Source organism: Equus asinus, chromosome 1 (assembly GCF_041296235.1).
Source record: "Equus asinus isolate D_3611 breed Donkey chromosome 1, EquAss-T2T_v2, whole genome shotgun sequence".
In the NCBI taxonomy this organism is placed as follows: Eukaryota; Metazoa; Chordata; class Mammalia; order Perissodactyla; family Equidae; genus Equus; species Equus asinus.
The window spans coordinates 158696679-158711381 of NC_091790.1; the positions used below are offsets into that span (position 1 = coordinate 158696679).

Below are 14703 nucleotides of genomic sequence, written 5' to 3' on the forward strand. Positions count from 1 at the left end.
AATTTACTATTGAAGAAAAAGATTTTTTAAATAAATTTAGTCTAGCCTAAGTTTGCAGTGTTTATAAAGTCTACAGGAGTGCCCAGTAATGTCCTAGGCCTTCACATTTACCCACCACTTACTCCCGGACTCACTCAGAGCAACTTCCAGTCCTGCAAGCTCCATTCACGTAAGTGCCCTATAAAGGGGTATCATTTTCTATCTTTTATATCATATTTTTATTGTACTTTTTCTATGTTTAGATATGTTTAGATACACAAATACTTACCACTGTGTTACAACTGGCAAGGTATTCAGTAGAGTAACATGCTGTGCAGGTTTGTAGCCTATGAGCAACGGTCATACCATATAGCCTAGGTATGTAATAGGCTATACCACTTAGGTTTGTGTAGGTACACTCTACAATGTTCATATGACAATGAAATCACCTAATAACGCATTTCTCAGAATGTATCCCCATCACTAAGCGATGCATGACTCCATGCATCACCCCCCTCCAGCTCACCCCGCTCCTGGCTTTCCTCCCACCTCAGTGGCAGCTCCTTCTCCATCTCCTTTACTGGTTCCTCCACTCTCTCAGGTTCCTATTGTCCCAGTGCCCAGGATTCAACTCTTGACCTCTTCTCCATTCTCTCTTCTCACCTCCGAGGAGATCTCATCCAGTCTAGGGCTTCAATTCCATCTATAACCCAAGTCTTCCTAAATGTCTATCCTCAGTTCTGACCTCTCCCCAGAATTCCAGACTCGAATATCAAAAATTGCCCACTGGAGATAATTGTTCAGAGATCTAATAGGCAGCTCAAACTTAACACGGCCCAAACTGAGATCAAGATCTCCCTGCAGCCCTCAAAACCTGCTCTTCCCAGTCACCCTTATCACAGCTAATGATAATCAAAACCTTCTAGCTGCTCAGGTCAAAAAGTTTAGAGTCGCCCTTGACTTCTTTCTTTCCCTCATGACCTAAACCCAAACAGTTGACCCTATCTCTAAAATATACCCAGAACCCTACAACTTCACACCACCATCTTCATGGCAAGCACCCTGGTCCAGGACCATAATCTTTGTCCTGGGTTATTGCAATAGCCCCCTAATCAGTCTCCTTGCTTCCCTATTCTGAACACAGCAGCCAGAGTGATACTTAATAGTGTCCATCCATCACGTCACTCCTCTGCTCAAATCTCCCAATGGCTCTTCATCTCTCATAGATAAAATGCCAAAGTCCTTGCTCTGGCCTACATGTGCACATACCCCAGTTCATCTCCAACTATCCTCTTCTTTTTTCACTCCAGCCCCACTGGCCTCCTTGCAGTTCCTCAAACATACTAGGCAGGTTCCCACCTCAGGGCCACTGTTCTAGCTGTTCCCTCCACCTGAAATAGTGTTCTCCCAGATAGTCACCTTTTTACCTCCTTCAGGTCATTACTCAAATGTCTTCTCACCAAGGCAGTTCCCCAACCAGCCTATTAAATACTGTGACCAAACTCCCCCCACAGCACACACTCCCTATCCCCTTTCCTTGTCTTACATTTCTCCATAGCAGTTTCACTGCCCCACGTAACCTGTATTTCACTCACTTCGTTTATTTATGGTCTGTCTCCCCACAGTTAACATATAAGTTCCACAAAAGCAGAAATTTTTTTATTGTTTTGTTCCCAACCTAGTACCTAGAACAGGGCCTGGCACAAAGTAGGCACTGAATAAATATTTATTAAATAAATAAATAGGATTAAATGGTAGCTGCCCTTACCTCTCAGTTATATCAGGAACACATGACATAAGGAATGCGAAAGGAACCACTAAATAATGTGACAGTCAGATCACTATGTGGATGGTGTCACCAGCATTACTATATTGAAAATCCAGATATGGCCTGAATGAGCCCTGCTTGAATTGGTTCCCCACTGCTCCTTTGTTTCCCTATTTTAGTACAAAGGTTGGGAACAGAGAATTCCCACAACACTAGGATTCTGGAAAGGATTCGGTTCATAGATCCACTCAACGTCTAACCCTACAAATGATTACCTTAATCACAAGTTGGGATTTTTGTCTTCCCTTGGAGAAGAATAGGGGGAGGGGCAAGGGGAGATTAAAAGATTAAGTGTGGTCACTTAAGAGCGCAGAGAGTGACAGATCTCCTTTTACTGGGTGTCAAATACCACTTAACTTCCAAGCAGCTCAGGGGAGAGGACACTCCTTGACTTCTGCTGGGCCCTGATGATACAACCATGTCTCACCCGGGGTGGATTTCGGTGTAAACTCTCAATGGACAAAAGCTGGGGTTCAACTCAATGACCTCCATCTGGAAACCAAAAGTATGTAAGAGACTCTATTAACTCCAGGAGATACAGAAAATAGTACAGTGTATTATGACACACCAGAAATTACTTTGGGAGGCACCAAACAGAAATGATCCAGAGTGAGAACTCTCTTCTAAATGCCAATGTCTCTCAGCCGGTAGAAAACTCAGCGGGAAGACAAATTTGCTAACCTATAGTCCACCTTAGCTAGAATGATTGTTTAAAACTCCTCTCTATGAGTTCCAAAGAAACCATAGCTCTTCAGAGGCCAATAATAATACTGTTTACTTGCAAAACGAACATTTAGTTACTGCAGTTAAACTGCAAAGCATTGTGAATCCTGGTGAGGAAGGCAATTAATCTAATTGAGCTGAACACATAAGGGTTTTCAAGTGGATAAAGCGGCATCCTGGGACACCTGAGCCCAGCCACAAAAACTGCTCCATTCAGGGAAGAGGCAGCAGTGAAAGCAAGGAAGTCCTACCGAGCTCACCCTTGAGTTTTACAAGTCGATTTCCTTCATCATCCGCTCCGGCCCCTTTAGAAAGAAGCAACTTACAAAATTATATCCTATTAAAGACCCTAACATCAAAGTTGGAAAACTGACCGATTTAAGACTTAATCAGCTTAATTGTAAGATTTTGCTTGTCAGTGACGTACCAAGCCTGACTTGTTCCTCTCACATCATTAGTTGAGACTGCATCACTCAAGAAGAGGAAGAGGAGAGGCAATCAGAAAGAATTACCCAAGTTTCTAGAGAAAAGGCTTTCATTTTTCACTTTATCTAAGTGACTAATGAGATGAGAATACTGCCTCGCAACCTCACCAACCGTGGCTGCTTTTTTCCTCAGTAAAAACAAAACAAACCGAAAAACCAAGTTATCTAGCATCTGGACTCTCTTCCCGGAGTAACAGCGCGTTCCCAGGAAGGATCAGATGGAATGGGAAACTGTTTTAAGGATGACACACAGGCACACTCATGATCCATCCTGCTAGGACGCAATCCAAGCCCATGTGGAGGTTTCAGCAGGAATCAGGAATAATCTTCACTGTGGATGGGGTCTTACAGTTTACTTCAGCGTACAAAATGCTTTACTTATTAGAGTGAAACCAGAGAAAATGAATGAATCCATATCAGACCAAAGCATTACAAATACAGAAATTCCCCAGTATTGCTGACATGACATTGCTTTCTTCTGATGAGCAGTGATTTTTTTTCACTTGCTTTTGACTCCACACTGGGTTTGATATTTTCAACACACACAAGTCGGGAAACCTGGAGTTAATGTTCCAATAGCCACTCCTTCCATCAACCTCTCACAGAGACACGCACCTGGCTTCATGTGCATCAATGCGCCATTACGGCATGTCATCATGTCAACAAACAGAACTCGAGAGTTACAAGACAACACCAGCTTCTTGAGAGACAAAAGATCTGACACACGTTAATGCCTCATTATACACCCAGGCAAGAAGGAGCATAAGGAGAAGAGGATCACCTCTTAATATAAACACTACAGGCCTTTCTTGCTAGGAGGGTCAAGTCCGGTATATTTATTTCATTCACCACATGGTCATTTTCCCCCAACTGTAAAGGAGATTCAGTGAATAAAAGCTATGTTAGTATAGCATTATGCCTGAAAATTTTAAACAAACCAGTGAGGCAAATCACTTATGGTTTTCATACCAAGCATACCTCTGACAGGCTCCATATAAATACTCCTTTCAGCTCAGAACACCATACATACCATTATGAAAACTGTACTCTGTGGAGCAAGAGACATAAAATTCCACTGGCTTAGGAAATATCGGTTCACATGTTTACACTGCCATATTCCACCAGGCCCCATGGTCTAGCGGGCTAGCACAGGACTGGGACTGAAGAAACCTGAGGGGTTACAGGACTTCCTCAGTCGCTGACAGGTTTCGAGTTAGGGAAAGTTATTCAAATTATAGCCCAGTTGCTTTATCTCAGGAAGAGGGAACAAAAGTGACTACAAACTTGTAACTGCAGCAGAAGCGTCTAAACTTTAAGCAATTCCAAATGACTCAAGCTACAATCTGTCACCTAAACCTCCCAGTTTACAGGTGTACTTTTAAATTTGTCCTTCAAATACCAACCAACCCACAAACCTCCCACAAGAGTAAGTTTCCAGCTCTTACGGAGTGAAGTATCTTGAGGCCTTTCTCACCATGTGCAGAGTTCTACAACCAGCCTCCTGAAGCACTTCTGTATATTTGACAAACCACATCCATGCTATGCAAAGACTAAACCATAGAGTGGCTGGGCCAAGTCACCTGCGGAGAATACAGCCAGGCACAGTGTTCATTTTTGTGCCAGGTGACCTGGAGTAAAGAAAAAGTGCTTTGGAGAGTGGAGAATGTTCTTGGTACCTGCAGTCGCTGTGCTTCTGGCTTCAGATTGATGAAACTTCAGCTGGGGATGCATTTCATGATACGAAGCATGAAACAGCCAGGAACATAGGGATCCAGTGTCCCCATTGGCCCCGAAAGCCAAAAATTACATTGCAGCAGTCGAAGCCAGAGACCACCACGGGAGACCAGCAGAGACGAGACACAAGATTAAGTAAAATAGACTAACTCAAGGTACACAAACAACGGAGGAATAAAGGACATGATGACCTCACGGGTTACAACAGTATCAGAACAAAATGCCATTCCAGAGTGGTTCAAAGGAAAAGATACACACAGTCAACATTACCATTATTGGATACACACATCTAACTGAGTTTACTGTCAAAGAACGCATACAAAGCTCCACTTTCCAGATCCTAAAATAGAACTAAAACAATTTCATAGGGATGATTTATTAAACTTAGAGCGGCCTTCAAATTAAAACCGAGAGACCTAAGACCAAAGGCTTTTATACCGCATCTTACCCAGGCACATCTGGCTTCCCTGAGCCGGGAAAACGCAAGCTCTGTGGGGGCTGAACAACGCCCTCCCCAGGTTACAGCAGTTCCCTTAGCTGGATGCAATGACTCTCTTCTTCAGAGGACAGGCTTTTTCAGAAGGCAGAGTGATAGTTAACCTGAGAATACAGCTCAATTCTGCAACTGGTTCTCTACATCATCCTTACTGTACCCATTTATGAATTCAACAAATATTTATTCAGCACTTACTCTGTGCCAGTTACTGTGCTCTTAGCATTGCTTTTTCCTAGTGGACACAGTCGCACACAGGCCCAATTAACTTCTTGGTTGGATTAACTTTCCAACCTCTCTTCGTGTTTACCTTTCCAGTGATGCCAAATGCATTCAGTCCCCGAGGGCATCAGCATCCCAGTTTCAAACTAGGAGCCTCCCCGCGATGCTCCTTTTCTTACATTTTGGTGGGAAGAGAGCCCATGCCCTTGGTTTCCAAGTTCATCTCTCTACATAATCAAACCAGCTCCCGTTCTTTGTCTTCCCTCTTCCTGCCAGTTCTCTCTGTTCCTCTAAATTCGCTTACTCAGCCTCTCATTGATCTAATCGTCCCATGAGGCGCCTTGATGGGGACTGGCTTATCCCTTTCCTTATTCAGGCAACTCTGACATCCCACCTTTCCTACATAATTCATCTGCTAATAATCTAAGCACCCTCTCTATGTGTATCAATCACTCCCCATGAAAAAGCATCTGCAATGATAATAGATTGAACACTTGATAAAGCACTTCCAATTATACCATCTCAATTAATCCTCAACAACACTGTGAAATGGATACCACTTAACTCATTTTATACACGAGGAAACCAGGGTGTGTACAAATGAACTAACTTGTCCTAGATAATGCAAATAGTGAGTGGCTGAACTGGGACTCAAACCCCATCAACTGGTTATAAATCACGACTTTTTCCATTCATCACTCTGTCTCTGCCAAAAACCCTGCTCAGGAATCAGCCATGAGAAATAGGGAAGATAGAGGGTGGCAGCTTGCCTTGTCTGCTGAGGGCCAAACTGAGGCAAAAAGTGAAGAAAGAAGCAGGCAAGCCAAAGGAGACAGGAATTTGAGGCCGGGAATCTTAAATGGCCTAAGTCAACTTCAAAGAGTAGAACCCAACCAGGAGTTCTCAGGAAAGGACCTAGAAAGAAGCTGCAAAGGTTAAATTACAAAGTCTATGAGGGACTGTCTAAGGAACACTTGCACATCACACACATGAAGCAGTAAAAAGGAAAACATCCATTTGGCTCCTAAAGAGTTAGAATTTAAAAAGAAGCACGGTCAAGAGGAAAAAAATCAACTGCAAAGAATTCTAATTAGAAAGCTAAAAAGAATTTAATAAGGCAAGGATTCCAGGATTCTCAAAGAAGGTGAGTTCTGTTAAGAAGGTGAGAAAGCGACATATTTTCTGCCCCAAATGTCCTAAAAGATTCAGATATGGTGCGCGGCCATGTGCCCAGCCACAGAGCTGCCTGAGATCTCAGTTAACCTGAAGTCACTGAGCTCTCCCCCGTGAGCCTTGTCTGGCAGCCCATATCAACCCCATGCCCAGAGTTTTCTGTTTTCCCTTTATTCTGGAGAAGATCACAGTAGAAAACACAATTGGTAATAAATTTTTTTAAAAAGTAGAGTGAAGGGAATGCTTGAGATCTACTTGACAAGATGGAGAACCACTCAGATTTTCTTGCCTCCAGCTTCCCAAGGCCCTACTGCAGTGGACAACCGCACCCGGTTGAAGAAAGTAGGATACTGACAGTCAATCTCAGCCTATTTTGTCTTTGATAGCAATCCATGTATCAAAGTATTCAGAGATAAAAGGGTATTCTGTCATTTTTCTATTAGGTAAGTAACACTAATTCAATGAAATTCAATAAATATTTCTTGTGCATCTACTACAGGCCTGCCTATCCCCTTGGAAATTCTGATTATAGGCAAAGAAGTAAAAAACAGAACTCACTTGTTTCCATGTTTTTACGATCTATTAGAGATATTTCCCTTTAGGGTTTTCCTTCGTTAGGATTTTGTTTTATTTGTTTGTTTCTTCATTTGTTCCTTCATTCATTGAGCTTTTCATTCAAGTACAACATGCAATACAGGATGATCCTTACATGCAATACAGGTTTTGTGATAAAATGTCAAACTAGGCCTTTATAAATTATCATTCCTTCCTCCCACAAGACAGCTGTATGTCTTTGAGTAAGTCGCAGCCGTTCTCTGAGGAGCTTCCTCAGTTAGCAAAAGAGGTGTAAGAGAGTCTACCCTATCCATCTGAAAGTGGTTTTCTGAAAGCAAATCAAAGGATAAGTCTGAAAGTGCTTTGGAAATATAAGCATGGATATCTATGGATCAGAAAACCTAGTAGCAAAAAGTGCAATTACCTTCAAGAGACTCCCGAGGGGTGCGTGTCCATGTTACACGCATGTGCACGTGTGTTATCAGCAAGAGTGGTGGAACAGCTTTGTGCCCTCTAGGTAGTATTATCACTACCAAGGTGCAACTATTATTTCTGCAAGCATCTGAGTTCAAGGTAGAAACAAGACTTGGGGACAGTTACCTATACACCTGACCCTGAATTGTGTGGATAGTAGGGTGCTATACCAACATCTAATTTTCAATCTTTCCAACTCTAGAGCTCTTTTTTCACTATGCTTCTGTTCCAAGAGCTTGACTGGTGGACAAGATACGTCAAATGTCCCAAATCTATAATTTTGTGATCATGGGGCATCATCACCTCTGCCCTGCTGATGACCAAAAAGTGGCTGTCTGAGAGTACTTAAAACAAATACCTCTAGGAAAGAACTTCCTGAAAGAAACTTTCATGGCCTCCAAATTGGAAACTGAAAGGAAACAAGGGGCCAGCCTGGTGGTGCAGCGAAGTGCGCACGTTCCACTTCAGCTGCCCGGGGTTCGCTGGTTCAGATCCCGGGTGCGGACATGGCACTGCTTGTCAAGCCATGCTGTGGTAGGTGTCCCACATATAAAGTAGAGGAAGATGGGCACAGATGTTAGCTCAGGGCCAGTCTTCCTCAGCAAAAGAGGAGGATTGGCAGCAGTTAGCTCAGGGTTAATCTTCTTCTTCAAAAAAAGAAAGGAACCAAAAGTCAGTGAAGGAGAATTCACTGACCTAACAATCAAGGGCAGTTTTATTAGCTTCATTCAATGAAGCAAAAACTTGGACCAAAAAACTCATTATTCAAACCAGATGCTGATTTTGTAACATTCATTTCAATGATGAACTGTTTCAATTTTCTTTTATTTTGAATACGTAATATAAAGCAGGCAAACCACAACACTAATAAAGGCACACTTGAAATTTGTAAAGTTGGTTTGAAAAAGAACGGAATGTAGGAAACCTGTTTTCAAAAGCTTATTGCCAAAAGCACTTTTTTTCCTTTTTTAATCATGTGACAAAAGAAGCGCAATAGCGGGTTTCAGAAAAGATCAATTACGGGCAGCAATGAAATTACCCTTTGATGATAATTAGCCCCAAATCTTGATTACTGCCAGCTCCAATTATCTGGTCATAAGGCATATAAAGTACTGTGTTCATCTATCTCAAAAAGAATGAAGGATGAGCTCCCCAAGGTGAGCAGTCAGATAAGATGGGGAGGCAGAAAATGGGACCACACAGATCTCAAGTGACGAAGAAAAAGCAAAATGTTCATAAAAATGTTTACTAAGCACAAAAGTTACTTTAAAAAAAAGCCTCCTGATAATCTCCCTCCTAAAATGATCATCCTCTCTTGTCAGAAGAATGATGAGGAATAGATCTCAACCCCAGAAAAAGTAAGTATTTCTGGTGAGACCAGAAATGCAGCCAAGTGGATCCTGGGAGAAGGTGAGAGCAGACCATGGGGAATGGAGCCCAGAAAGATGACCTTGGCCTTGGAACATAATCCCAGAGGGAAAGAGGGACACTCCTCCGGTTCAGGGCTGTTCAGAGGTGGCAGAGCCTTGCTGTGTGGTTTCCAGGTTCTCAGTCTGAGGCTGTGAACTGCTACCCCACAAACAACACAGCCTCACGGCCAGGGGCCTGCTTCTGTCGCCTTAGGGAGACAGAACTAGAGCATTTTAGAGATGGAGAAGATCAACATTTTCATTCTACCAACGAGGAGACTCAGGATCAAGGAGGCAGAGTGAAATCTCATGGGACTAATGAACGGCAAAGCCTGTTCTCAAACTCCTGTGTCCTGACTCCTTACCCACCTGCCCCCTCCCTCCCTCAGACAATGGTGAGACTCTGAGGAGCAGTCACTGCCGACTGCCATTGTTGAGCAATCACTGCGGTCCGTCACAATTATGAAAGGACGCGCTCCCCTTCTGCCTCGGGTGTGCTCGTTTGCTGATTCAAAGCCAGACAGCTGCAAAAGAAAATCTACATTCATATTGGAGCAATAAATCTTATTTACCGAAACCTACTGTGGGCCAGGCTCCCTGTTAGGCACCAGCACTCATTCTCCTCTTGCAATGCTGACACCCCAGGAGGTGTTTATAACCTCATTTTACTGAAAAATGAAGCTTAGAAAGGTGACATAACTTGCTTATGGTCACAACACGAGGTTAAGTGGCGATCCAGGGTTCAGACCAGTTTTTCTAGCTCCTTGATGACACTGCACTTTCTACTACACTACTAGCCCTTGAAGTTCTGCAAAAAGAAGAGCTCTTCATTCATGGATTATGAGAGCTGCATAGGAAGCTTTGCCTAGTGAAACTATCAGAATCATCATATAAGAAGTACATGGATCGTGAGCAATGGTAAGGAAGCTTCTAAAATCTGGGCATAAACATGAGCCCTTTTAGTTACGTAGCTAAGGAGAGAAGTTTCTTGCAAAATTCTAATTTTTCCTTCTAAGTATCTTTGCTCCACAGATCCTGGATATTCTGCATATTACTCTTCTTTTCTCTTTTCCAGCAAAAGCTTAAGTCCCCACAAGCAGAAGAGAAGGACAATGGGAATCTTAACAACACACGGACAGTCACCGACAAAAGAGCCCGTTGACAAGACCGTGGAGAACTTCATTATTCCAGCTCGCAGCCTCTCGCGGCTGGCCAGCCTCCACCTATGCTTTCACCTTCTGGCAACCACCTGCCACCTTTACCTTCTGGAAACATGGGCAAGTGGCCAGCCTGGAGATTTCTGCTCTCTGACTAAACATGAACACCTTTCACCCTCCAGGCTGAGCACAGCCCTGAAGGCCAGGACTCACTGTGGGTTTGGTACTACTGATGTCTCTGCAGTTTGCAATCTTCTGCCTGCAGGGACGCTGGCCTGTTTAAAGCTAGAACATTCCAAAGAACATTCTTAACCAAGGGAAGACCCACGGGGTTGGAGCCTGCTTGCTTGAATATACAGACCAGACAAATAGAAGCACCAGCCAGGCAAACCGGGCATGGTGTGCTCTCAACAAAACACAACCAACTTCAGTCTCCTAGGGACTTTCTGGAGTTTATTTACTGGCAGTTTCAGGTTCTGGGAATACCAAAAAGAATGGGTTCTGCCCCTGAGGAGTTCACAGTCTGGCAGGGGAGACAATATCTTGAAAAGGTTAAGTGTGATCTTAGGTGGTAAGTGTGAAAACACACAGGTATACCAAATGCTATAAGGAAACAGCACGGAGGAACTGGGAAAGTTTCATCAAAGAAGGGACCATATGAACTGGGTTTATAAGATGGGTTAGCATGTTCAAGGTGAAGAAATGGAGATTCAGGGACATTGCAAGCAGACAGGATAGCGTGTTCACAGACTCACATTTATGAAGGGCCCTGCAGTCCAGGGAGTGAAGAGAAGCAATGTTTACATGTGGGGGAGGTGGAAAACCAGTAAAGGAAGCATCTCAGAGACTATTACAAAGGGTCTCTATAGGCATCCAAGAGTCAAAGAAGGTTTTAAACCATGTTTAGCTTTTTTTTTAAAAGAAAGTCATTCAGGAAGACATGCCAAGTGTGGACAGGAGTCTACATCAGTGCTGTACAAAACAAATAAAAGGCGAGCCACAGGGCCAAACCACATATGTAATTTTAAATTTTCTAGTAGCCACATTTAAGGTAAGAGAAAAAATAAGTGAAATTAATTTAATAATAGATTTTAACCCTCAAATCCAAACCATGATCATTAAACATGTAGTCCATATTTTTAATGTTACAAATGAGATAGTTTACATTCTTTTTTCTCATACTAAGTCTTCTAAATCGGCACATTTACAGCACATCTTAATTTGGATGAGCCACGTTTCAAGTGCTCAAAAGCCAGATGTGGCCAGTGGTTCCATACTGGACAGCATAGCTCTAGATAAACCAAAAACAAGACCTACTTTGGAGGCTGCAGCCAAGAGTCCAAATAAGAGATGATAAAGCTCTGGGCAGATATTTCCTTGGACATATGCTAAATTACCACGGAAATGCAAGTTTACAAACCTATAACTTATTTTTTGTTTTGAATAGGTAATAATTCACACGATTCACAAATAGAAATCATACAGCAGGGGATACAGCAAACAGTGCTGCTCCCACCCTTTTTCTGTCTACCTCGTTCCCCACCCACCCATTAAAGGCAATAATTTTTATTGAGTTTCTCTTGTTTGTTTATCCTTTCAATGTTTCTTGATGCGGATACAAGCAGATATGCATGTAGGCTCATGTTTTGTCCCCTTTCTACAGGTTGCATATTATGTTCTGATCTACACTTGCTTTTTTCATTTAATAACATAAGTTGGAGATCTAAACTGCACAAAGAGTTTCCATGTTCTTTTTAAATGCTGCACCATTTCCAACTGTATGGTTGAGTCATAGTTTATTTCACCAGTCTCCTACTAATGGATATTTGAATCATTTCCAATCTTTTCTATTACAAACAATGGTTACCGCAATAAAAAACTAAATTAAAAAAAAAAACAACAATGGTCTAATGAAAAACCTCCTATAATACGTCACTTTATATGTAGCCAGATGTACCTTCAGGTAAAAATTACCAGACCCAAATCGCCGGGTCAAAGCGTAATTGCATTTGCAATCTTGACAGACTGCCAAACTGGCCTTCCGAAGTTGTGCTATTCTGTACTCTCACAAGAAGCACAGTGGCAATTTTTCCACATCTGGCCAACAATGTATAATTGTCACACTTTAGAATTTTTGCCAATGTGATGAAGTGAAGAGCGCCACTTCAGGATAGTTTAAATTTGCTTTTCTCTTATTATGCCCGAGTCTGAAGATCTTAGGTTTATAGACTATCTGTACTTCTTGTTCTATGAATAATGTGTTCACGTCCTTAGCCTGTTTTTCTATTGGTCTGCCAGTCATTTTCTTATTCATTTGTAGGAGCTCTTTATATAGAGAGATAAGCCCTTTGTTCATTGCAAATATTTTTTTCCCTGACTGTCCTTTGTCTTTTGAATTTGCTTATTGTGTTTTTCACCAGGTAAAATTTTTTATCTGAATTTAGTCAAATGTATCAATCTTTTTCTTTTATGGTTTCTGAATTTTGAGTTATAGTTAAAAAGGCCTTCTTACTTTTACCCATGTTTCTTACCCTTAATTTTTCCATGTTTCTTCTAGCCCTTTATTATTTTAAGCAGATATGAATACATACTCAAATTTTGAAATTCTTGTTAAAAATATCATTTCTCACTTTTTCCAATTGAAGTAGAACAGACATTTTATGAATTGCCTTCCTGATTTCTCCCTCCTTTCTTTGTCATAATTGTTTTGAATATCACAATGATCAACATATAAAATGAACTGTTCAAGATGGAGTTTATTTATTTTTTAAATTTTTCTTTTTGAGGAAGATTAGCCTTGAGCTAACATCTGCCACCAATCCTCGTCTTTTTTTTTCGCTAAGGAAGAGTGGCCCTGAGCTAATATCCGTGCCCATCTTCCTCTACTTTACATGTAGGACACCTGCTACAGCATGGCTTGATAAGTGGTGCATAGGTCTGTGCCCAAGATCCAAACCGGTGAACCCCGGGCTGCTGAAGCAGAGCATGTGAACTTAACACTATGCCACCAGGCTAGGCCCAAGATGAAGTTTATTTTTAATGGTATGAGTTATAGAACCAACTTCATCTTTCTCCAGATAGCTACCCACTTGGCTCAATACCATATGCTTTTTTAAAAACTTCATCATTAGCCCATTGAAAATACAATTTTTAAATACTTTTCTATTTGTGTAGACAGCAACCTGGATTTTTATAAACTCATGGTTCTAATTCTCTGGTCTAGACACTACAGAGGTAAATACAATTTATGCTACTCAATTATTGATGGGAACTGCCAAGTTTTGCAAAACTGCATTCCTACAGCAATGGTTTTACTCCCACATCATCATCCATATTTTTTAAGCAGATGCTTGACTTGAAGAGATAGACAGACACAAACTGCCACTGAGAAGTTGACAATTTGGAGGCTGCTAAATTATTTTTCACAATTAATTTATTTAAAAGGCAAGTGACACAATACAATTAAATTAAAGTCTGGCAAAACTCCCATTAATGACAGAATGCTGGTTTACCTAAGATCATTTTATATGATTGCCAGTGTAGTAGTCAAAAAACTTCCAAGAAAGAAAGAAAGGAGGGAGAAAACAAGTGATTCAGAAAATATATGGTCCACCGCAGCTGGAAAAGTAAAAAATAGTATTTTTCTGAGTTTTCATAAAGATAAATAAAAATACGGACCACTTCACAAATTTGTCTGTCATCCTTGCACAGGGCCATGCTAATCTTCCCTGCATCATTCCAATTTTAGGATATATACTGCCAAAACAAGCACGAAAAAGGTGTTCTTTAACAAGAATTGAACATACTCAACTATTTCTATTCAAAAGTTTCTAGTAAACTGGAATTAAGGTAAAAATGAGACAGGTATAGTATTCTATGACAAATGTCCTTTTACTCCAATATTAATTCACATCCTCTATATTAGCATCTTTCACATTTTATTCAATCATTGCATATTGTACATATTTCCCTGTCACTTGAGGTTGTAAAATTAGTTCTTATAGTTCAGTTTCTTAGAGAGATTTAAACACACAAACACACACAGTTATGAGCAGCATGTCCTTCAAAAATCACAAGGGGATCAGTTCCTATGGGGATGCGCATTCATTAGACACAAATTTCACTTAGGTGATAATAGTACCAGAAAAATAACAATGGCAACAAAACGATCCCATGTAAAAAATAAAGGAAATGTTGATGAAGTGGGTCAGGAGAATCCTGTGGAGTAAAAGCTCCCTCAGACATGACCACAGTGTAGCTTCCAGACCTCTGAGTTGTTTCTGATAGAAACGGAGCTGAAGCAGAAGCCAACAGCCCTGTGAACAAAGAGGCCCTGGTCATGCTTCTCCCGGGGTGGTCTCCTCGCAAAACCTGCTGCTTCCCAATCAACCTGCAGACTCATGAGAAGGCCTCTCAAACTTGATCTCCAGCCCTGAAACCATCTCTTGACTTTCAACCTGTTTTCAACTTG

The 14703-nt window shown here is 41.5% G+C and overlaps 1 protein-coding gene and 1 non-coding gene across 2 annotated transcripts in view; both read right to left on the reverse strand.

The window, feature by feature from the left end:
• The window catches only part of JAZF1 (JAZF zinc finger 1), a 321045-nt gene that overhangs the window by 247698 nt on the left and 58644 nt on the right, over positions 1-14703 (reverse strand). The window lies entirely within an intron of this gene.
• Positions 13899-14004, reverse strand: LOC123288367 (U6 spliceosomal RNA). Its single transcript, XR_006532043.1, has one exon. It is a non-coding gene; the product is annotated as a U6 spliceosomal RNA (small nuclear RNA).